Raw genomic sequence first — 25,916 nt, 5'->3', positions numbered from 1 at the left:
TTCTGGCTCTACTGTTGATTTCTCTTTTTTTTAGCACGCGCTGGTTCCCAGTGGTCTGCAGCTGTTTAAGTGCATCAATACATCACCTTCCCCATCTGACTGAAAATTATTCAAGGAAAGGGGCTGAGAGGAAAAGAGAGAAGAAGCAATGGATCCAAGCCATTGCTCATCTCTACTACACATAGTCTCCAGATCGTGGTCTGTAAACAGGAGTGGCTGTCATTATGGAGAGTGGTAGATGTAAAGTATGTAAGTAGTAAGTATGGCATATGATCTCACTTTCTTATGGCCGGATGCCTGCCTCATTGCTGACCTCTGCTACTTGTCCTTATTTCTCTGACCACCATTTTAAATATCATTCCTCATTTATCAGGTATGTGGACATGAGCTATGTTTAATGGCATATCTGTGGTCTACCTAAATGCCTAATATTTAAAATGCAAATTCACCTGTTAAAAACCCAGCCATTATTGTGTAAATAATGGCAATCAGTCAACATTTACGACTGCATGAGTTTGCATTCACACCAAATCAGGCGCTAAGCGCAGTGTTGTGCGCAGTGTGGGATTGTCACTTACCATAAATAGCCCATTGGTGCCTACTTTGTATTCCCCATGGTGCTAGCATTTCGCCAAGTTGTCAGTGTACGAGATCCTACATGTGAGTGAGTCTGCATCGACAGATAGAAGAAACACATTTACTTTCATAAGCAATTTCAGTAACCAGTGGGTTAAAAACTGGTGCACAAGACCAAATTGAGAGTACACATTAAACATAATGTTACACTCCATTGTGTTTTGTCTGATCGCTGGTAAGTTATGAGATTGGCCACACAGTGTGACGTTGGGTTTGAATTTCTCTAAAAGTGGATTTAGTTACAGCTATTCAATTCAGGGCTGCTGCATATTTGCATGTATGCATTTCCCACCGCCGCAGCTGAAACACTAGCCACATTCAAATGAATGGGAGGACTAGCATTTTCACTGCAATGCCTGATTTGGTATTAATATAGCCCTATCCTGTCATTTCTTAATAGATCTTACTTAAACAACCATAAGAGGAATACTTTTAAGTAGCACATAGGTAAATGAGCTTCAGAAAGATTGCCGAACAGTGTGTCCATCACCCAGTGATGGAATACTCAAGGCCTTGACTCGTGACTACTTTATGCGTAATAGGTCATTAAAAATTGACATAAGATTTTATATATATTTAGTCTGTAACTGTTTCATGCAGAGGTAGGGCATGTGTCCTCCACCTGCAACTGTAGTTCATAATGCAAGTCAACCCCCTACTACATGTTCACATTTGAAAGATGCAGGCGGATGCAGGACAACGGACTCTTCTTTACTGACTCTGACTCGAACACTGGGGACTCAAGACTGGACTTGGACTCAAACTCAGATAATGGTGACTGAATGGGACTCCACAGTTGGTGACTTGACTACATCACTGCCACCAGCACAGATGAATAAAATAATTTACCTTACCCTTTATTATTACCTTAATAAAGGGTGAACAATGGTTGCCACCCACAGTTTGATTATAGCAAGTGAGGCTCGGCCAGGTTTTATTACCAGATGCCGTACACACAAGATGATCTAAAGCAGATTTGATGAGGCACCACACACACACACACAGGGTGGCCCAGTTGAATGTAGCGGACACACAACAGATCTCCTGTTAATTACTGTAAGCAGATTTTCTTTTTACCTGGTCCTCACTGATAGTCCTGGGTACCACCAAGCCTGAACCCATCCTCATTAATCCCTCACTCCCATCACCCATGCTGTAATTATCCCTTGAGTAAACAGAATGAGAAGATGGGCCAAGTGTTTAAGTTTGGCAAATTCCTCATCTCTGTTATCCATGTGTGTTGATAGAAACAGTCTCTAATTAGAGCTGTACTTGTCATATAAAGGCATATTTAGCATTATTGCACAATTTATCTCACTTGACAGTTACAGACATCATCTAAGTGGACTTTGAATATACTTTCCTGAACTCAACCTGCAAGATAGTGGAAGCAGATGTTTGTGCTGCTGAGTACAGTTGTACCTTGTGGTTTTATTTTTACTTTTTTTAAGAAGGGACCCACTGTTTTTTGTTTCTTTGGCTTTTACATCAGGGGGCTGCTGACCCTGATCACATAGATCTGCAACAGCCTGCCTCCGCACATTTCAAAACACTTTTACTGGAAAATTTGTGGTGTGCAATTGTGCACATTTAGCTAGCAGCAACTTGGCAGAATGTGATGCATTCAGAAAAAGCAGGAATCCATTTGAGAGATGGGAAACTGCAGGAGTGGGTGAGGAAAACCATGGCTGAAAAATTGCTAATGCTGAGATATCGGCTGAGCGATAACAAAAAATGAATACATATGATTTACTTTTTTGTATCTTTCCAGTAAACTAATATGCCAAGACCCTTACGTAACTCAGTTACAGTGAAAGCAAAATAGGACATTAAGTTGTGTCCTTTAGGGAACATGAGGGTTAAGTAATGATATTAAGGATAGGCTTTATTAAACAAAATGTTTTGTGTTGGACAAATGCCCAGCAGTGTTTGGCTTCCATATCTGTCACATAACCAAACGACCACAAGCTAGTCTGCTGCACGGCTAGAAAAATGCTTTATCACAGAGAGAGAGATAGAGAATCAACGTATCACCTCATGTTACTGAAGAAGGACTCCTCTCATGACTGCTGAGACACAAAGACTACTCATGTTAACCTATCAGCTAGCAGAGAGTTGGACAGGAAGTGAAGTGAGGGGGGTGTTTCGCCTGGAGTCTGACAAAGAATGAATGTGATTAATGTTCTTTTTTGGTTTTTTTTCTTCTCTTTTTGGCTATGAAATGGCTTCGTTAAACTCCCCCCGCTATAACCTGGCCAGAATTTTTTTTTAAAAGTCCAAAGTCATACATTTACTGTTTGCATTCTGACATATTAATAAAATGCAGTATACCAAGAACTGACCCCTGTAGTAGAATTAAAGGATTAAAGTACTTGAGTTTGAAATTGTCGATAGTTACTTCATTAAACTTAATGATTATGATGTTTCAAAATAAAATTAAATTAAATTATTTCTTTTCTTTTCTTTTCTTATCAATGTACATTTCCATTATGTTATACATGTATACAGTATATCATTGGAACATGCTCCTTGTTGTGACCAGATAAGATTTGAACAAGGGGAATCTGGCAATCATCACACAAGCTTTATTAAGAAACCACACAGCTGCTTTCTTCTTCTGCTTAATACAAATCAGACTGCAAGGTTCATGGGAATCATAACAGACGAGATGACAAAGGGCAAAATATCCCAGAGGACTTTGCTTTGGTTCTCATGGCCAAACATGGCCTCTTAGGTCCGACCCTACTTCCTCTGTTCAGTACAACACACAGCTTTACAAGCAAACCCACAATACCATAGTATAAATAAAACTGCCCTGTTGGAGGCCAAAATAACAGTGTGGGCTCATGTCATTAATGACAAGCACAAAACAAGATCAGTATACACTCAATTTTTGAAATGTTCCGAGAAAAGAACAAAAGGTTTTCATCAACGAAAACCTTTGCTGATGCAGTAATCGTATTGGCTTTATGCAAAATCAGCATGGTTTCTGCATTGGTTTCTTCATTGCAGATCCACTGTTTACAATCCATATTTATATTTAATTCACCATGTGCATGATTTCGTTAGGATAGTTTTTTTCGAAAATAAAGCTATTTGTCAATTTTTGTAATATTACAAAGAGTCATTCTCTGCTGTCTTACAGATTTGTTAAGCTTGAATAAACAACCACCTCTGGAATGTAGTTCTATTCTCTGCCATCTATTATTACTGGGAATTCGCTGTATCTGCACGTGAGTTGGGACCTGCTTGAGCTTGTGTCGTGTCACATCCCAGTTCTCTTACATTTGGCTCAGTCAGTGCCACGGCTGTGAGGCCTCTGCAGAGCCTGCAGCCATCATGTTCACAGAGTGGAGCCTGCAGCCTGCTGCCAATGTGAAGTCGCTCCCCCTTGGAAAAACATCGAAAAACACCACAGTAAAGAGAACGGAAAAAAACATTAGCTTCTCTGGAGACAATTAATGATTTTTCTATTTCTTGCGGAGCCTTGTGTTTCAGCACTCCCATTAAGCAGCAGTTTCCCCCCTCTTTGTCTATAAAAAAAAGAAAAAGCCCAAGGAAAAGGAAACTGTTTGTAAAAATAGCACAGAGACTCATATTACATTTGGTTTACACAGATGAAGATTAAACGTTATCATCACACAGCTCTCTTTCGCTTTGCAGAGCTAAAATTTGAATCATTTGATGAAGGCTACAATAAACACCGCATAATGCTTTCCAAACAAAACCTGTGGATGATGCCGAAGCCACATATGGTGACAAACTCTTTACATTACTTGTTGTGAAAGTGTATGTGGACATTAGTCATTCAAAACCATTAGTCCATTCAAAACCACATGGCCCAATGTGTGTTTATAGACACACAGGCAAGGCCTTGCTTCCAACAGCCTGGCTAAGTCAAACACACACTTTCACTGCCAAACACAAATATTCACACTCTCACACTCTCAAACATTACCACATTGTTTACCTTGATGCAGTAGGAACAAAAGGTAGCAGTCAGTAAACCAGAATTCACCAGGAGGTGAAGATACTGTTTTTCAAAATGCTCATAAGAACACACACACACACACACACACACACACACACACACACACACACCCAATGTCTTAGGATAATGGGGCCTTTTTTAACCCAGAGGACCCAGCATGTGATCTTCTTGAAAACTGCCTTTGGGCATTTCATAAATGTTATCTTTTTTCCATCATTCTTGGCTGAACGTTATTCATGTGACTGACATTCAAAGCATGGAGGAAGTCATGGAACCTCTGTTTTGCCCAAATATTGTAGACACAGGAAGCGTCAGAGACTTCAGCAGTGTGGGAGAAAGTGGGCTTGCCTGGATTATAAATTTGGATGAACTCAAGGTGTGAAGAGATAAGAGAAGGTAGAGAGAGGAGACATAAATCCTGCACCATGAGGAGGAGCGGGAAGGGAAGGAGCCAATGCTGACGAGGAATAAAATTCCAGAAGAGATGAATGAAAAAGCCCAGTTTAGGATGTGAGTGAAAGAGGAGAGTCTGGGTGGGAAAGCAGTAACCAGAATGACAAGCCTACTGGCTGCTCTGTTGCACAATTGTTGATTCTGGTGATCAGGAAATCAAGGTCAGAAGAGTGACCTTGATAAGTTGTCTTCCTGTGGTGCTCCACAGCATGGTTGTGCCACTAACGCTCCCAGCACAGCTCCAGACAGAAACCCTTTGCTAGACGTCCCCACAATAGAGTCCTTCTTCAGTTTAAGATGGGCTGCACTGAGGGGACAGACAGAAAGCAGACATTGTGTGGTCTCAAAGTCTCCCGCTTCCTCCAACTCTTTTTTTCTCTGACATTTTCACTTCCTGTCTGACATCCTCCTCCATCTCATCTTCTCAATTGCATGATGTCCTTTCAATTCACTGCCATGAAAACAATAAACTGTTTGCATCTTAACTTTGTCCCATCAGAGCAGACCCCTGCAGGTATTTGTTAATGAAGATGCGCTATTTGTTTGTGCAAACTTTGCTTTACTGTGCTGTAGAAACAGTTAGTCATGGCTGACTTGCTCTCACGCTGTGTTTGGCTATGGATAATTTGTTATGACGGCTGAACTTGTTTGGTGACCTATTGTCCTGATATATGCCAGAGCAGGCTGAGTGTAAATAGAAATGTTGAGAAAAATGAGAGAAAACGTCCATGGAGGCCGTGCAGTCCCACAAATTATAATCATAATGATACCCCACAGGTTTTTTGTTTACGTTTTCAGAGATTTAATTCTAATGTGCTGGAGTAAGGACAGACTGCAGTGTGTCTCCAAATATAAACCATTCATCCAAGTCATCTTGGACCAGTTTAACCAACATCGTTTTTAATGTAGAAATCTCTGGTAAAAACTGATGTGCATGTAGTCAGGGATTAACTTCATCCATTTTTTTTTAAACTGCTCCACCCCGTTCAGCAAACCTTCGATAAGTGGAGGAGCTGGCATCGTTTAAAATGCCCTATAAAAGTATCCAAAGTTCCAATCATGTGTCATCAGCTCATGAGGGCATGCCGTCTTCTGGATAAAGAGAGGGAAGTTATTATATGATCTTGTGAAAGGCACGATGCCTCCATCCTCAGCCAAATTCACTGAAAATATTATTATTTGGATGTGGTGAACAGGTGAAAATGTGGGAAATTAACAATTTGATGTGATTCTTTACATATTTATTAAAATCTTCTCACATACCCTTTTTCTCTTTGGCCCAAAACTTTCCAAAAGGGAACTTTCACTCTGACAATTCCATTTTATTGGCTTGAGTATATACTATTCTAGATTTAATTTGCAGCTAACAGAGATGTTTTTAGCTAATGTAAAAGACATTGGTTACCAAATCTCCCAGTTTTTTAAGCTCCTGGCTGGCAGAGAGGCACGTCCTTCTTGTGGCCTCTGTGTCAACATACGGCCCAGGGGAGGTGGACTGCAGGCACCAGATGGCCGTCTGTCGCACCTGGACTATTGTTGATTTTAAACAAAGATGTCAGCCTTAATGCACACCGCATGACTGAGTGACCATCTTAGTACGACGGATGGAGTCAAATATTACACTTAGAGTTTTTAATTCAACCCCTTTCACCTCTCACTCCCTCTCAGTTGACACACTGCACACATTGACCTGTTCCAATAGTTTTTGGTCCATTTAAATTGATTGAATTGATCGCTGTGAAGATAACGGTAAGCTTGTGGTGCTCAAGCATTTATAGTGCACTTTGACATTTGTGATAAGTTTAACAAGAAAAAAACATCATAGCAATAAACTGCTGATGTATCACTGCTTGGACTTTAAGGCTGCAAATTATGATTTCATTCATCGACTATTCTATCAATTTTTTTTCTTCAATAACTGATTAGATGTTTCATTTGCAAAATGTCAAAAAAGTCAGTCCAAGCTTTGTCCAACCAACAATCCAAAATCGAAAAGGTTGATTTCAACAATAAAGTGCATACCACAGCTTTAAAAGATTCATTAATTATCAAAATTGTTGTTTTAATGGATGTGCATCCTATATTCTTTTAACACAGTTTTGAATAACCCACGTGAAACCTTTTGGATAATTATATTCTTGACAAAATCTAGCTTTCGATATGATAGGCACAAATATAAGTCAGAGTGAAACCTTAAACAATTGTCAACAACCAGTTTCACACTTTCAAACCAGAATTTCAAGCCTTAACGTATCCTTTGACTTTGGTCTTGATCTGTTTGCTGAGTCAACGGTGCAAAAGAAAGTGAGACAGGTTGGGTGACATCACAAAAACAATTTTTTAACTGTGTCGATTAGTCATTATGGGCTGGATCGGTTAGTGTAAGTGACCGATTATAGTTTTTGGTTTCTATGTGGACTCTTCCACTGATCACTTACTCACTTACCTTAAACCAGTTACTTAAATGAGAGTCCTACTTTTGTGTAAGAGGGCAGACGGACAGTAGTAGCTACTGTAGTTTGACCCTCCGATTGGTCTCATCTGACAAGGACTGATCAGCAAACGTCCCTTTCACATCTTGTCACAAGGCTAGACTTGTTGACATACAAAAACACACACATGCACGCACACGCACGCACACACACACACACACACACACACACACACACACACACACACACCTTTCTGGATCTGAGTTGGCCTTGAGGCCTCTCTCACATTGCCACAGCAGATCAGTCAGTTTTAAAATAACCTGCTGTCCCTCCTCTGCCTGCTGCCACGCCTTCTGTCCCTTAACGAGGATGTGAATAGCAGAATAACAGAAGATTTGATTTGGATGATGAGTCAGGGAACGGGATGGATCACTATTTCACCCAAGGCAGAGCAATGTGGGAACTCCGATCAGACTTTAGACCGGCTGAACCAGCTCCCTCACGAGAGGAAAAGGCAAGCAGGATGCAACGTGGGACAAATACTAACGGTGTCACTATCACTCATGCATGCCCGTGCACAGTTGAACAGATTTTTCCAGTTATGCTCTATGGCAATGCTGGTCAGTCCACTTTGGTTCAGACTGAAATGTCTCAACAACATTTGGATGGATTGCTATTTGGTATACACATTTGTGGTTCCCAGAGGAAGCGCTAAATAGGAACAATCCATTTACCTTTACATTTCATGATATTGTTGATCCCTGATGTTTCCGTCATAGGGCCACCAGCAGGTTTTTTCTAAACATTCATGCAGTGATAGCTGTAACATTTTCCTATAGTCTCACAAAATAGATTTGATGCAGTGGAATTTTAAACAGAAAATTGTTCAATAGCTGGTTTTTAAGACCAGTATATTGCAATTAAATGGAAGAAACATAACTAAAATGTTGTGCTATTATAATGTAATACTATGTAAAAAAAAAGGTGCTATTTTGGTTAGCAGAGCTAGGGGATTATTTGACTATATCACATACATAAATGTAAATCATGAAAAGTCAGAGACTTAAGCAACTATTATGATGAGCAAAAAACATTTTTTTGGTTCCAGCCTCTTACTGTAATTTTCAGCATTTCTTTGTCTTATATGATAGTGTGCTGAATGCCATTGGACCGTCTTGGACTGCAATTTTATGTAATACAGTAGGCCTATGTCACTTTAGAGTCTTGGGAAATTGTGTGTACAATTTTCATTACATTTTATAGACAAAATAATGAAGTTGTCAAGAAATTAATCGTCAGATTACTCAATAAAATTTTAGCCTCTTTTTTGTCATGTCGCATATATGCTCAAAATTGACGGAATACAAACAGGAAATACTTTTGGAAAAAAACAAGAAGCATCAGAACAAACATAATTTGGCCAAAAATGAATGACATGATACCCTGGTGGCAAAAAATGTAGTTTGCAGCCAGGGTCAATCTAGCAACCCTCCGTTAGCTTGTGAGCTTGAAAAAAACAAATTCTGGTTAGGCCAATCACATTGTGTATATAGTCGGTGGGCAGGCTTGACATAAGGACCACAGAGTTGCGAGTTGCGAGGCTTCCGTGTAGCCGAGAGTTGCATCAGAGGGGAGGCGTGAGACGGGAATGTCACTCCCCAATGTGAGGAAATTGCAGATTTGAGTTGCGCATGCTCAGATGTAAACGGTTTATGGTATAATGCGTCATACCCAATGAGAGTCGAGTCAGACCGGCTCTGGTCGAGTGCAGATGTTAACTGCGCATGCTCAGATTTAAACGGTTTACAACATAACTGTGAAATTATGAAATCCATGAAATAATAAGCTTTTATCGTGACAAACAATAACAAAAGATGGGAATCATTTCAAAAACCATTCCGCAATCTAGCCATGAACGTTTGATGAAAAAGGCCATTCAACTGACAGCCTTTGTTGCGTTTGATGCTAACTTGTAGCCAGCAGTGAACCAACTTTGTTAAGTAAGTCCATTTTTACTGTAATGACATTACAGAAGACTCTTGTTAGCATTTTATATACTACTTGTTGCAAAGTGACGTATGCGCAACTCCCAGCTTCACTCGTTGCAAAGTGACGCATGCACGACTCAAATCTGCACTGGAAGACTTGGAGTTAAGCACTGAAGTCATTCTTAAAAAAGGAAGACGTGTTCGGAGTTTTGGCAACCGGATAGGCAAAATTTTATCTATCAACTAGCGTTGCTCTGGTTGGTAGAAGCGCTATCCTACTGCGTGCAGAGGGAATTTGAAAGACAACCGTTTATCCCGCCCCTTGGATTGAGCCCTGTCAATGGTGAGTTACCGGACCCAACATCTTGATGTGGGTCTGGCTTGTCAGGCTAACTTACTTGAACACAGAAGTGTTAAAAGTATTCTCATTAAATATTCAGGTAGAAGTATAGATAGTAGGGTTTAAAAAAAGAAGTTTGAAGTGAAAGTTTAAAGTGAAAGTTGAAGTATCAACTCAAGCTTTTTACTCAAGTAAAAGTGTAAAAAGTACTGGTTTCAAAACTACTTACAAAAAAACTACTACAAAACTAAAGAATAAATTAAAAGTAATGCAAGGGAAAAAACTGAGTATTAACATGTATGATGCATCATGGAGCAGAAGATAGGATGACTAGTTGCACCATTTAATGGTGCAAAAAGTCAGACTTCAGAAGAATGTTATCAATAGCCTTTATTGGAATGTAAATGTACATCCAAGTTTAGCTGCAGTGAGGGCAACGGATTCACTCTATCCAGATGGCCCTATTTATCTGGATAGTTGTTTTTTTTGTGTGTGTTTTTGAACGATGTCAAGCCGGAATGAAAACAAGCCAAACGGAAATAGAAGTAACAAGGCTATTTTTAAGTAGAAAGTACAGAAATGTAAGGAGTAGAAGTAAAAAGTCCGCTATAAAATAATTACTCCAGTAAAGTATAGATACAAAATTTAAAAGTATTTGTACTTTGTCACTTGACACCTCTGCTTGAGCATGTGGTCTATGACGCTCAAACACAACACAAGCAAAAATCTTGTGATGTTGATCAATTCATGACTGTGGCAGCGGTGACCCGCACGGCACCACGGCGTCTGTGTAGCTGCAGGGCCGAACAGTACAGCAGCTTTTACATTTGACATTACAGACTGACCACTGTGCAGCTAATTACTCGCCAGCTGAGCTCTGTCACCTCTGTGTCCCCTTGTGACTTACCACACACCCACCACACAGCCATCAACCCTCCCCCAAACACAGTGCCTGACAAAAGGGAAAGTCTTTGACTTGACATAAGAACTAAAACTCTGACTCAGACTCGAGGATGATGAAATGTGCAGGAAAACACTTTTGCTTATTATATTCTAAGACACTGCATGTGAAGATCCTCAGCTGACACAACACATATGATGATCTAATCCTCTACTGGGGTCTCTTCAACTCAAATAGCATCCTTCATTGACCTCTGCATTATCTTATCAGCATCATTGATCATATAAACACTGTGTGATCTAGTCAGGAGTTGACTCCTGTTCCATTTTTGTTATCTGAGCTGTCTTTTCACCTTCTGCATTTGAATAGAAATACATACATCAGCCTAATTAGAACAAATAAACCCCAGATAATACTTGTGTTGACACAGTGAAGTCAGGTAGTGCTCTTGGCTGGATTTCAGCAATGTGTCGTTTTGCAAGGCTGAGTAATGCATGTTGCTTATTTAGATCAAATCCACGGGCTCAGTTGCAATTAACATCCACATTCCTACTGAGTGGTAAACCCGCAGCCATGCTGCATTTCATGTTTTTACAGCAAATTCAGATAAATTAGGCCAGGAATGGAGAGGGAGGTATAGCTATTCCTGCAACTTTATCACGGTACAGTGACGGACCCAAATGCACGACTCAGACAAGTGATAAAGGTAAGGACTTTTATTGTCCAAAGAACAATGCAGGCAACAGTACAGCAGGAAGAGGCAGTGATCGTTGTCAAAAGGCAGCCAGAAGTCCGATAACACTCAGGTAGGCAAACGTACAAAAGAAGCAGGCAAGAATCATAAACGGGAAACAGGCTTAAGTCCAAAAACACCAGGGAAGCAAACTCAAGAGAAAACGTTGGCAAGAGTGACATAGGGACAACTACAATCTGACAGAGGTGAAGCGGGAATGGAGAGTATTTAAGTGCTGGGATGAGGGGAAGCTGAAAACAAACAGGTGAATGAAATTAGGGGTGGAGATGATAATAAAACGGGCGGTAAAGCAGACAAAGGCAGGAAGACGAGTGACCAAGGATGTAACCAAACAGTGGATTTCAAAACAAAACAGGAAGTAGATAAACAAACAGAAAACAGGAAACACACTACAACCATGACAAATTTGGCATCAACATCTGTGTTTAATTAAGAAAAGAATAGTGCAACATTTAGTGAAAAATGCAAATCACTTTCTTGCAGAGAGTTAGATGAAAACCTAGCTGGTTAGCTTAGCATAGCACAAACAAGATATAAGATAATTAGGTGCTGGATTATATTCTTCCTGTTTCCAGTCTTCATGCAAAGTTATGCTAACCTGCTGCTGGCTGAAGCCTCATATTTGGAGAACAATAAAATATTTCCCGAAATACAACTATTCCTTTAAGAGCAAGGTTTCTGACTATCAAAAAATAAATTCACCTCAAACCTGCAGAGCCTGTTGTGAAAATGTGCAATGTTCTTTTGTACTTGTTAACTGTCACTGCACAAGTTTTGTTGCTTTGTCTCAAGCACATATTGCATGCGCTTAGTCGGTCACACTCTGCCTCCAACCACAGCTGCAAAACCCAAAGGTGTTGATTAAGAATGATCTTATTATGAGGATTTCAACTTGTGAATTGTTGTAAATATTAAAGGTCAAGTCATCTGTGTTATTTTCTGGGGGTTTTAAAATGGAAACTTCCACTCAGCCGTTACCAGTAAGCAGCGATGTATGATGCAGAAACCTATGTCAGCTCACATGAGGAAAGGGCTTTGGAAAACCGCATTTAGGCGTTAAAACATATGTACATTCATATAAAAATAGTGGACTCTCCCACTACATCAGCAACATTACACATTTCTCTCAAAGATGGTTTCATGTCCAGAGTGGGTTCAAATCCTTTTTTTTTTTTAAATCTAAATCCCATGAACAAAGAGTCAAAGAGTCAGAGATGATGCTGCTTGTTTACTGCTCTGCCCCACTTCCTCCATTAGGCAAATGAGAAACCACGCTACCGTCACAAGTATAAATGAACATCATCTACAGTCTGAACTGCTGCCTTTGATTAGAGGCTAATGTCATTATCACACAGGCATCTGGAACAGCCTTCTATCAGACCAAAGAGGTGAACACTGCATGTCTTTGTGTACAGCTGCTTTTCTCCTCTTAATAGGGTTGTTGTCATCACATTAGCCCCCCAACTCTGCAGCCTCTGTAGCCCAGCAGGCAGCGGCGGGGTGGCAATCCTACAGCCCTGACTCTGAAGAGAGCTTTCATCAGACCACACCAGACTCTGCACACTGGCTTTCTCACAGTCTCTCTCTCTGTCTCTCTTTATCTTTCTCTGTTTCTTTCCTCTGAACCCAGGGGACTCTCTCACACCCACAACAAACACAGAGCTGCCACATCGAACGTCACAAAACCACCAAAATAACTCCAAAATGAGCTGTTCATACCACATTCTGACAACTAAATTATGGGTGAAATGCATGTTGTATGCAATACTTTTCCTTAGACTGTTTGGTTAAGGAGTGGGGACATTACCCTCCCAGTTCAGCATATTTTTAGGTCTCCTTAAAATATTTTCCAGTTCAATATTTGTTGACAGACGTTTGACTCTGTTAAGGTCTTGGATACTATTTTTTCCCCTTGACCTTAGTTCAGTTCATTCAGTATTGCTAAGTGTACTATCTCAGTGTGTAATATGACTTGTTGACTTATTCTACGTATTTGTAAGTTAAGATCCAACAGGGTATAACAAACATAAGTTATCTTCAATTTTAATATACCTGTACAGTACTTTGACAACATGATTATCTTTCTGTAATGACATATTTTAACACCCTTCTTACTGCCCTCTTAATATTTAAACCCTGTGACTTCTATATTTGCCAGAGTGACAATAATAGCATGGTGTATTCATTGAAGTAATAATTGTAATGTGAAAGAAATTAATAATTTCAGGTAACTTATTCATTTTGAAGAATGATGAACACTAGCACAAAGCAGCGATGTCTTAACACCTAATCTCTCGGTTTATAACATACTGTATATATTATTCTTTTAATGGGGGCTGTGGCTGTTTTAAAATTAAAACCATCACAGGAATGTGTTATACTGGACAGATCCTTTCATTTGGGTGCTTTATGTTGGCCAGTCACATCAAAACCTTATCCACAAGCCCATTATTCTTTCATACACTTTGTATGTTTCAGTGACAGACTGCACTGAGGACTTTGTCAGGTGAAACATCTGGTTTAGGGTGATGCTCTTTGGTCTGTAATGGTTTCTGCGAGAGGCCACATCAATGGCAAGGATGATAAATCTGAACAATGAGCCAGTAAAGCAGTCAGCAGGGGTTTGACGGTGCAGGCTACAGGAAGTGTGGCTCCTCTTGACCCCTGCACCCTGAGGTGACATGTGCCCTTCAGTCTGCTTTCTGTGCTGGGACATCTGAGGCCTATACAGTGCAGACAACAGGTCGTTCGGCAAAACCCTGTCATGGTGATCTAATGAATTCAAATGGACATTTTTAGTATAAAATTGGAATATGGATTCTTTGTTGTTTACAAATCTGTCATCACAAATGTTTTCTTTGCATATCAATTACAAAACAGTTTCCTCCAGTCTTTATGCTAAGCTGGGCTAAAACTTTGTTGGCTCTACCTTCATTTATAATTGACAAATATGAGATTAGTAGAGATCATCTCCTCTAAATCCCGGCAAGAAAGCGAATAAGCACCTATTCCAAAATGTCCAAATATTCCTTTAGGAATTTATACAAATGTTGGAATTTAAAACTTCTTCGAAACATGTATTTTAGCAGGTAATTTAGTCATCCATAACAAAAGATAGGGCCCAGTCAGCATATATATCTTTGAATTTTCATATGGAAATGAATAATGTAAACATTATTTAGACTTTTATCTCGATTTCTCTTTTACTGCCTGGCGCCTAACAACACAGGCTTACTAACGCCATTGAGACAATTAGTTTTACAACTGTCTGGCACTATAGTGGCTGACAGTTGTACACATGAAACTTCTCTCAATTAGTGCTGAGCAGATGTCACTGTAGTTGGAGAAGATCAATAGGGTCAGTGGTGACAGACTGGTCCTCAGTGTGTCCAGGCATTTTACAATGCAAGCTTCTACAGACAACTGGGACTTTAGCTGCTAATAGCATGAGAAGGACGTGTGGCAATATGAAGAGTACAAGAACAGAGGGACTCTCACAAAGACAAAAGGGTCCACTGGAGCTAAAAGGCGCCTGCAGCAAATGACCTCCTAGACCCTTAGAGCTGCCCTTTTAGAGGGCCTCGCTGTCCGCTGCTCTGGAGGAATTGTGATGCTGCAGCCAAACAAACTGGTGATCTAGGTCTATATAAGGAGATGACTAAAGAAGCACTAAAAGCTGCTGAGTTTAAATGCTTTGGTTAACTTCTGCTAGTCCCCCCTATGGCCAGACGTTTACAGCAACTGTCTAAACAATAGCAAGTGAGGCGGATATGGAGGGAAAGGTTTCACTTTATGTATCCAATACCATGTTTGGATGAAAGTGACAGCAGCTGTGGCTTATCATGCTGTTTATGATGGAGTGTACCTGAGCACCATAAGCATGTCTTGGGAGTTATAAAGCAAACACCTTCAATATAAATTGAAAAGTACAAAAAGGAGCACCTTTTCTAAAAGGTTCTTTTCTGTTGTATATAGCAGCTTTAAATTAATCTGCTGTTAACTAGAAATGTGGACTTGGGTTTCAGGAGGAAACACTTCCTGTTCCCATGTAATATTAAGTGGTTAGCTGCCTCTGGAAACACATGTATGCTTGTGCAGACCAAAATTAAATTTGGCCTCAACTTAATCGTCTGCGTGTCCACTATTCTTCAAGATGAATGAGTTGCCCTTCCAAGGAAGTAACACATCACATTTGTTTTTACTGCAAACCTGCAAATCTGTAAAACCTAGTTGGGAGAAAGCATCAGGGAAATGAGAGTACTCTACTTTACCACTTTCGAAAATGGTTCACCATTTTGTGAAGGGATCCAATTTCAATTAGTCTGGCTGTGAAGAACACTAAACTCTGATTTTGTTGAGTGAATCACAGCTGGACTGCACCAATGCCAAACTCCTTCCCCCCCCCCCCCCGCACACTACCCATCTCTTATTTCAGGTTTTTCATGTGGTCCCACACCTGATAATGTGTGGCTTTGGTGCTGGGATGTAATCACCTTCACACAGCAGGCCCTGTCCAATCAGGATAATTGGCACCAGACTGCAGGCTACAAAGCAAGGCTTGGTTATTCACTCCTTTGCTCTCACATGTGTTTATTAGTAGATAATCCAGATACAGAGAATGCACTGGCATTGATTAAATCAAAACTGTGCTACCCCCATGAAGATTTATTCACAGCTATATCACTGTGTTGTTTCCATAGCTCTGTTAATCTACGTTTCAACAAAGTGTGTTAGACATCTGCTGGGAACTTCTATAAATTGGACGTGGCCAAAGAAATTACCTTAAACTTCCTCGATGAAGCTACCAATGCAATATTAGTTTTGCTTCACAGCTTATAAAGGCAATTTCTAAATGTTAGCAGCATACTAACATGGCTTGAAAAGTGACCTCAAAAACATTAAACATCCAATTTCAGCTCATGCTGCTATATGCTTGTGTTCCACCAAATTCCCAGTTCATCAACATGCAGTGCACATCCTTTGATATCAAACACTGTAGAAATTGGTTTGGAGGAAGAAAACAACCAATGCAACGACTTCCTTTAGTCATGTTGAAAGAATATGTTAAGAATATTTGTTTCTTACTGAGAGTTAGATGAGAAGATTAATACCAATCTATAAAACCTCAACCTTATTGCAGCATGAGTGAGCGCCAATAAATAGTTCCAGCATGTTAATCCCTATAACAACCTCACATTGTCATTTTTGCAATTCAATTTTTTTGCAAATGAAGCATTTCAGATATGACATATGCAGTGGTGAGCTTTCCATGTGTTGGTAAGTGTTTTATTTCTGTTCTTTACCTTATCAGATCCAGGCTAGCTAATTCCCCCTGCTTTCAGTCTTTATGCTAAGCTAAAATAACCGGCTGCTGACTTTAGCATTAGTGTACAGACATAACAGTGGTATAGATTTTCTCATGCAACTCTTTGTAGTAAAGCTGATATTTCACAAAAAGTCTGACAAATCAGTAATACATGTTAGCTTCTGATAAGATATAATATATGGTACAGATGTTGCGTTCAGGTCCAATACTGGTCTAAATCCAGCTGGTGAACAGTTCATTATAGCTGTTAATAGGAGTGCTGCACTGGGCTGTGCAGCAGTTGCTCCTCCCCTGACACCCAGGTGTGAAAAGCTTTTGAATGCAGTGGGGGACTGTGCCAGTCTCCCTGGAACCAGGCCCACAAAATCACAACCATATGCACTTTCGGATGACTGGCTCAACAAGATACTGGTGATAGCAAGATAGGAATACTGGATAAAAAATGTGTGGAATGAAAATAGGAAGTGCAGTATGAACAGTGGGAGAGATCTGCTTCTGTAGCTCAATTGCTTTTGCTTAAAATCACTTTTATGAACTGAAAGGTTTTGCTTACATTTGCATTGTTTTTTTTAACAGTTGTATTTTATTTACAGAGGCCCTCTTATCATATACAAATGCATGTGTTCACCATATCGTACTAGATGAAGGACAATGAAAGGTTATTGTTTTATTCTTCATTACATCAAAACAAATTCAGCATGAACTGTGAAACAAAAAATACTTTGCATACAGCAGTCTGTCAGACAATAGCTCTCATCTACACTGTGACCACAAGGCAGTTTGTGCCGTTTGGGGATACTGGCTTGTGGTAAGAGATCCAATCTGCTCGGCTGCTCTTCTCTCTCTCAGTACTTAATCACCAGGCCACGCCAAGGAAAACCTCTCAGCCTGAACCCAGAGTAAAGCATCTGGTTTACCACAGTGGAGATTCTCATGTTCAAATATAGACAAGAGCAGAGGCACAAAATGACACAGAGAGCACATTCTTTCCCAGCAGAAGGTTACAGCACACACCCTGAAGCCTCATCCAAAAACTAACATGTTGCTTGGCAGCGTGGCACTTCTTTGAATAACATATGATGGGAGGTAAACCTCTCTCCCACTAACCCCTGGCCTGATTAGAGCTCCCTGACTACTGACTACATGTTTAGGGCTTTGTGAACACAAAGAGAGCTAGAGAAGCCTTTCCTTTCCATAGCCCACAGCAGATGCACCCTCTCTCATGCGGTTCATTCCTGTCCCCAATTGGTTATTGTACATGTGTGATGGCGTTGATTGTCAGGAGTGTGCCATAATTAAAGCATGGATGCAGTTATGGCATGGTGGAAAAAACACAGGATCCAACAGAAAAGTAGTTTTGAATGATTTAAGCATTGGTGATAGAGGGTGTACTGTGCACCCACATCTGCCTTGGCTCCCCAAGATGCAGCTCACTGCCAGGTTGCTAGGATACTGACGGCTCATTGAGAACACCTGGAAGGTAAGATGAGGCCTGGCCGACCAGCATGGCTGAACAAAAGCTATGAAGTCGGCCAAACCACCACACAGCAGGAGAGATGAGGGCTGAAGGATCCTAACTGAGGATTAGTGATAGAGAAATGCAACACCAAGAGGAAAATGTGGAAAATCCTCAAGTATAGACCACAGCAGCAATATAACAAAGCCCGACTGACCATTCACTAAATCCTCTCTGCACAACCACAAAAAACAATGCTGTTACTTTATTTCACATGTCTTCTACTTGGCTCATAAGCTGGTGAGGATGCTGACCTTTAGCCTGAAGGTGAGCTAGCTTTAGCTTTTAGCTAAAGTCTTTTAGCATTATTATCATGCATGTAGCCATCAAGGCCATATTTAAGAGTCCTTCACAGGCTCCTGTGTTTTAACACAAGTCGAGTGGAAACGTTTAAAAGTCATCCAGAGACAGCGTTTTCAGCCATGAAGCTAGCTTATCTGTCAGCGAAAAGAGAAAATAAGAGGTCTTTTGTCCACCACTGTAGAGAGAATTGAAAGCTTGGCAGGCATAGCAAGCAACAATGACTGAGGGTTATAGTGAGTAGAAGATAGTCCAATACAATTATAGCAATTACCTGTAAATGTAGACAAATATTGATCAAATTTCAACGTTTGTCATTTTTTTTAAGTCTTAGTAGTTTGAAAATGCAGAGGTCAAAATATCACACAAATCGTATACAAAGATTAAAACATAATCACAATAATCAAAAACGTTTTAAAAACCTCCCACACTATAAAACATTGAAGTACAGTAATTGGATAATATTTTTCCACAAGTGTTTAGCCAATAATAGCTGCACTGGAAGCATGATCCTCTGGACAAAGATTTTCCAATACCTCCCTCCCCAACGAGCTTGTCTCAGGAGAAATCATTACAGATTTCTTGTTTAAGTTTGTTTTCTATTTGGTCCATTTGGCCACTTTAAACTGACATGAGGTAAACAATAGTCTCCTGAGAGGTAACAGTGTGTTCCCTGGGGTCCCTGCATGCAGCGTGGGGGGTCCCGCCTCTGGCACACTTCCCTTGACCTCCGGGTTATCCCCATGGTAATCCCGGCTATAGCACCCATGAGGAATAGCTACTGGGTGATACTTGGACAGACCTAAGCAGCTGCTCTGGTGTGGTGGTCACTGAGGAGTCATTTGCTGCATCAATATAGACATAACCATATCTGTCATTCTCACATTAGGGTGTTGGTCCTCATTACTCGTCTGAACACCAAAATCAGACAACTACTGTATACAAGAAACAAAGAATAATGGTTGCACCCATGTTCCTGCATGTGCTTGTGTGTTTCCACATGCAGCATAGGCTACAGCAGAGAGACCGTTTGGGTTGAGTCCAGGGTCAGTTGGTTTCTCCTGACAGTTTTATGTACCCCATAGATGACAGGCTGCTTGCACCGTGACGCTCAGATGTTAACTTCCTCTGTTTGAGGGTTTAAAAGCGTGATGGGATGGTGTGTTGCACGCTGTATTTACGTTTGGGCCCGAGATGTTCCATCTGACCAGGGCTCTGCATTGACCCTCACTGTGCCACTGAGGCAGGGGTAACTCCTCCGCCCAGGCAGACTCCTGTGTGTTGACATTTGAAAAACCAAACAGCACTCAGCAGTGAAACATGAGCCCTGCACGAGGACGAAAAGGCAGCAGCTTGGTGAGGAGTGTGAAAGAAAGAGAGAGAGAGAGAGAGAGAAAGCAAGACAGAGAGAGAGAGAGAGAGAGAGAGAGAGAGAGAGAGAGAGAGAGAGAGAGAGAGAGAGGAGAGAGAGAAAGAAAGAAAGAAATGTGTGGTCGTAAAACATAAAAAATAATGAATTAAATGTCCCACACACTGTAAGATGAGGAAGATGAGTTTCAAAGCTGCACCCCTCCCTGTAACCCTTCCTCCTTTTTCTGCGTGCAGGTTGGAGCAGCTGAGAGTGGTTTCAGCCGGGCTTCGGCTGTCAGAGAAAATCTGTTTCCAATATGAGCGTTTCCTGTGAAGGCAGGAAATGGGCCTCCACACAAAGCAAAGCCTGTCAGGAATCACTTTGGAGCCACTGCTCTCCTCTCTCTCCCTTTCTGCGCTGGAGCCTGCAGTACCACTTGAAAATAGATGGGTAATTGAAAATTGTGCTTTTAACCCTGCTTTGGGAAAATGTAGTATCGTAGTGAAATTTGTTAATATTTGGATATCTGATCACATGTAAAGAAAAACATAAGTTAAAACATTCCTCACTTTATTCAGACACTATTGCAAAAGGGTATGAAGGAGCTCTCTTACAATCTTTGATAGCCTCTCAAGTATCACTTAATGCTAAAATAATTCAGACAGATTTAGAGGTAAGTCCATTGATTGTTTTTTGTTTAAGGTTATTGTATCATTCTGTAGCTTCTCAGTGGTGTTCTTTGTGTATTCAAATCCAAACATTCACATCAAAGTAAGTGTGTTTCAGAGTCAAAATGCTGCTAAAGCAACAATCTCTGGTGGCCAAGTAAACTTGATCAATATTTTTTATGTTTATTATTTTCACTTCTCTTCTAAATTCTCTGGTCATAAACTTTTAGTATACTCCATACTGGAAGTGGAAATGGCTGTTTTTCTTCTAAGTTTCTAAACTGCCCAGATGGCTTATGTATTCAAATGTCTGACTGTGTGCTATCATGTGTTAAGTCAAAATATAATAAAAAACTGATCACATAAAGGAAATAGTAACTGCAAACACAGGCCCACTTAAAGGAAGGAAATATGTGCAGGAGTACAACCTCTTGACTTCTCTGCTTCAACACATGATGACAAGGATTATCATCCAAATGTAAAATCAAGACTGGCCTTAAACACTGATCCAACAAATCCTTCCCTAATATTTCCCAGGGGACATGCCGTCATCACACCTACCATATACCACAACAGTCTTCAAGACTCCTCAGCCCGGAGGATGTGACAGGAATCGAAGAGGGGTTTCCGTCTATTTACATCAGCAGCTCCAATACTTACTTACTTGTGCAGACACTTAAACTTGTTTGCTATTTGCCTTCAGACGTCAAGGTCGGATGACTTGCCTGTTTTTACAGATAAATAAATCTCATAAGCAACTGCAAGTTACATGAAGACTGCTCTTCAGACTGTTTAAATAGCTGATTTGACAAACAGTTTTGTGACATTTGTAGTAATAACTTCTTTGCTTTTGCAGAGAGAGTTTTAACTCATACCTGCTTCAAGATTTACTAGGAATCAGAATGATTGCAACCTGTTGGAAACCACCTTTCCACCACCACTTGTCTATTCGTACTTGGACCCTTTCCTTTCTCAATGTCATGAATATGGAGCTCTCCACGGCTCACATCAGTGGAGCCTGTCACGGTTGTGTATTTTGTTCTGTTTCCTGTTTTATTTTGATATCCCTGTTTTCCTCCCTAGGGTTGTCTTGTTTTACTTCCTGCCTTGTGTTTTCCAGCCTCTGTGATTGTCAGCCCCACCCTGATGTGTTTCGCCTGTTTCTGAACTAAGTGTCACCTGTCTCTCGTTACCTCATTTCCCTGTGTATTTAGTCTTTGTGTTGCCCTTGTCTTGTCCATCTAGCCATCTATCCATCCATGTCTTCGTCCGCTTATCCTGTATCGGGTCGTGGGGGGAGCAGGTCCAGCAGGGGAACCCAAACTTCCCTTTACCGAGCCACATCAACTAGCTCCAACTGGGGGATCCCGAGGCATTTCCAGGTCAGGTTGAGATATAATCTCTCCACCTAGTCCTGGGTCTTCCCAGAGGCCTCCTCCCAGCTGGACATGCCTGGAGATCCTCCCTAGGGAGGTGCCCAGAGGGCATCCTTACCAGATGCCCAAACCACCTCAACTGGCTCCTTTCGACGCAAAGGAGGAGCGGCTCTACTCCGAGCTCCTCACGGATGAATGTGCTTCTCACCCTATCTCTAAGGGACACCCCCCAGGGCCATTGTCTTGTGTCTGATCATTTTGTTCAGTTCATGTGTATGTGTTTGGAGTCTACCATGTTGTCTCTGTGTTTCCATTTTTAATATCCTGTTATTTTAGCTTTTTGCATTCTGAAGGGATTTTTGCTTGCTGTTGTCTGGACACATTGTTTGGACTTTATTATAAAATCCTCAATACTATCTGTCCATCTCTGCATCTGGGTCCAAATTCTCTGTACCATATGACAGAACCCCAAGAAGGACTTTGGACACTTGGCTCAGCATTGGATCCTTGAAGTCCACGCTGTAGATTTGTACTACAACCTTCTCACTTCTGTCTGTGTGTGTGTTTGGCCCCTTTTTGTCTTGTTCCGGTCCCCCTGTTAAGGCCTCTTGTTTGTCCGTGTCTGTTTCTGTGTGTCTTGTTCATGAGCTGCGGACATCGTTGTTGCTGTTGTATTTTTTTGTTTTGTCTCTCTCCTTACCGTATTTCTTTTTTTGTTTTAGAGTGAAACATTTGATCGCATGGAAGGATTGTGGAATAGGTGCACTGTGCCTTCCCCAGTGTGTTTAGTTTACTTTTCTGTATGTTGTCAACTGGACCAAAGTATTGCACTTTTGTTTGGCTCTTAAAATAAAAAACTATTGACCACAAAAAAAAATCAGCCCAATTCAATATCTGAAAGTTGCTTGTTTTGAGCAGATTAAACTGATTTCCTTCAAGCACATGATGATATAGCTTACATCAGGCCACAGCTGGACAGTGGTCAGTCATTGTGATATATGTAACAGCTGGATCTACTGAGGCCCAATCCTGGTCCAGATATTAGACAATGCAACAGGGAAGGAGGGTCTTGGCCCGAGATGAGCGCTCATCATTAATGATCTTTTTCTCTCATGTTTAGCTTTATGACTTACAGCACTTTGCTGAGTAGTTAACCCCTGAGGTCAGGCCCCCCAAGGGCCAACTTGACCTGGCTCCATCCAGCCACACATAAGTTCAGAGTGTTTTGTCACTGTTTGCACAGATCGCTTGTAATTGTCGCTTTTCTCTGTCATTGAAATCTTAGTAGTGACTTAAAGATTTACTTCCAGATGTGTTTTATGATATATTAAATACTCTGTTTTTCATAACTTTTGTCTGATATGGTTTACCCAAAAATAAGTTCAGTTTTCTTTGAGTTTGTAAATCTTTTCTGGTGTTTTCTCTTTCCTTTGTTGCGTGTCTATATTGGATTTTATTTAGTCTGTTTGTTTGTTTTTGACTGTGAAACATATTGACTGGTGTCTGTGAAAGGTACTGAATAAAAAAACTTTGCTGTCTTGCTTAAGAGAACATGTACTCCTTATTCATTAAATACTCTTGAACAGAATGTGTCTTAGTGTATATGCACTTGAGGCTTGTAGTTTCTACATCACACATGTTGCACACATATGAGATTGATTTCTAGACCAGTTGTAATGTCACAAAATCATGCTTTTGCATACATGTACAAATTTCACGTGAGCACAGAGAAACTTTTCCCCTGCAGCATGAATATGAAAACAACCATCTAGTGTTTAACCCTGCATCATTATTTACAGTGACATCCAAGACAAGGATTAGTTTAGTTAATCGTTTATAGGTAACAATATATAATTCTACCTCAGGTACCTCATTTCATGTTACCAATAAGAGAACCCAAGCTGTCAAATTCTCTTAGACACTACGTGAGCACTAAGTGACCCACTGAGTCTGGGCACAGGATCAGATACAGACAGTGAACACGAACACATGGCATGGTTTTCTTAATGGTGTGGCTCTGTCTACAGATAAATTTACACAGAGCACACACCTCGGTTTTACTGTGGCAGCTACAACCATAACAAAAGTTTACATATATGACATCAGCCGTGTAGTGAGGCTTGAACCCCACCGCTGCACCACCGTAATTTCTCTTTGTTCTGTTGTCCTCAATCTTGTGCTGGCTCCTGAGGTGTTTACACTGTACTGTTAGGATCATAGACCGTTAATATGAATGGACAGAGCATGTGTGACGTCACCCATTGGTTTGTGGAGATCAGAAATGAGTCGTCGAGTTTGCGTTTATGGGCGCAGCCATCTTGGTTGCGGATGTGACGATTTTAGAGAAGAGGGCGGAGTGAGAGAGGAGCCACCGACCGGTGGGCGGGATATACAGTCTATGGGCGGGATCTGACTGACGTTAGCTGAGAGTTAGCAACACTGCTCTACCGTAACCTTAGCTAACCACTTTCACTGGCAATCTGGTTGCAACTGTTGCTGAATAATTCAAGGTAAGATTTAGCTTCACTAGGTTTTAAGTATATCTTTGTCCCATATAGTCTATGGTTATGTAACATATAAGAGTCACATAACAAAGTAAAGTAAACGTATCTGAAGTTACCATGTAAATTGTCTGTAACGTTAGCTTGCCGCTTAACTAGCTATGGTAAAACATGCTAACGTTAATTTTTTTAATCGAAGTTTACTTCTCGTAGTTTAAACGTAGTGTCAGCGAAATGCTAAATGGCGATTATCAATGCTTATCATTGTGTAACGCTGTTAGCACATGTATAACCAAGTTTCTTATAACGTTTGGCTAACTGTAATAACCATAATGCACCAATAATGTGCTACTGTTTGCCCTGTCAGTCTATAGTTGGGGCATTTAACCTTGACATGCTGTTAAGAGCTAATGTTAGCAGAAATAAGCTCCTTTAACTAAGTTACAATTACACTAAAGAACAATAGACTGTTGTTGATTCATGTGTATTCTCCTGGATAATTAATGAAGTACAGTTACATGCTAGTGTGCATAGATATTTAACTATGAGGGGCTCAAATGGAAATTGATGATTCTTTCATTCTTTTAGAAATAAGAGTGCTGAGAGCCACGATGGCATGTTCACCCCCCAAATGCCCCAGAAATAAGCAATAGTATTAGTTAATTTTCTTTTGCTATATATTGTATAACATTAAACTTTAATCAGACTTTTTTACAACTAAGCCAAGGTAACAAAGCATTTTCAAATAGTGTGTAATTAAGAGTGCTGTTCATTTATCCTTTTTCTCTATAGCTTAAAATATTTGCTTGGCTGGTCTGCGGTGGAAGAGACTTCTCCCTTTCTTTTACCAGTTCCTACAAGGAAGAGCTGTCCCGGACGTCCTCCTTATTCACTGTGGCGGGAATGACCTGAGACATGTCAAGGGCGTCAACCTCGTCGCAGGGATGGAGGAGGACCTGCAGCACCTCCACCTGCAGTATCCGGGCATGATAGCACAAGTGCTGTAAGATTTAAATGTTAAGCTGTATTTTTATATTTTGATTTGTAATGTCAACCATTTCTACTGTAATTAACAGTGTGAGAGATTCAACGACCTCTTTATTATGCAGACATGTCTTGTGACAGTTAAGTTTGCCTTTACATTAACCCACAGCAGTATTTTATGTATGGAATTTACTCTTGTAAAAGGTGAACTACATTATTTAATTCATATATTTTTAAAAATCTTTAGTGTTTGGTTAATGTATTTTTTGATGCCCATTTCAATGTGAAATAAAGGTCCTTCTAAAGCTACATTTGTTGTTTTTCTGAAGTAACTATAATAGGAACATCCAGCATTGTAGTCATACAAGAAGACATTGGTAATTTTATAGAATTTGTAAT

The 25,916-nt window shown here is 40.5% G+C and overlaps 1 long non-coding RNA gene across 1 annotated transcript in view; it reads right to left on the bottom strand.

Moving 5' to 3' along the window:
- The window catches only part of LOC116688438 (uncharacterized), a 466,907-nt gene that overhangs the window by 324,962 nt on the left and 116,029 nt on the right, over positions 1 to 25,916 (bottom strand). The window lies entirely within an intron of this gene.

Source organism: Etheostoma spectabile, chromosome 4 (genome assembly GCF_008692095.1).
Source record: "Etheostoma spectabile isolate EspeVRDwgs_2016 chromosome 4, UIUC_Espe_1.0, whole genome shotgun sequence".
Classification (NCBI taxonomy): Eukaryota; Metazoa; Chordata; class Actinopteri; order Perciformes; family Percidae; genus Etheostoma; species Etheostoma spectabile.
This window is presented reverse-complemented; position numbering and strand designations above follow the sequence as displayed.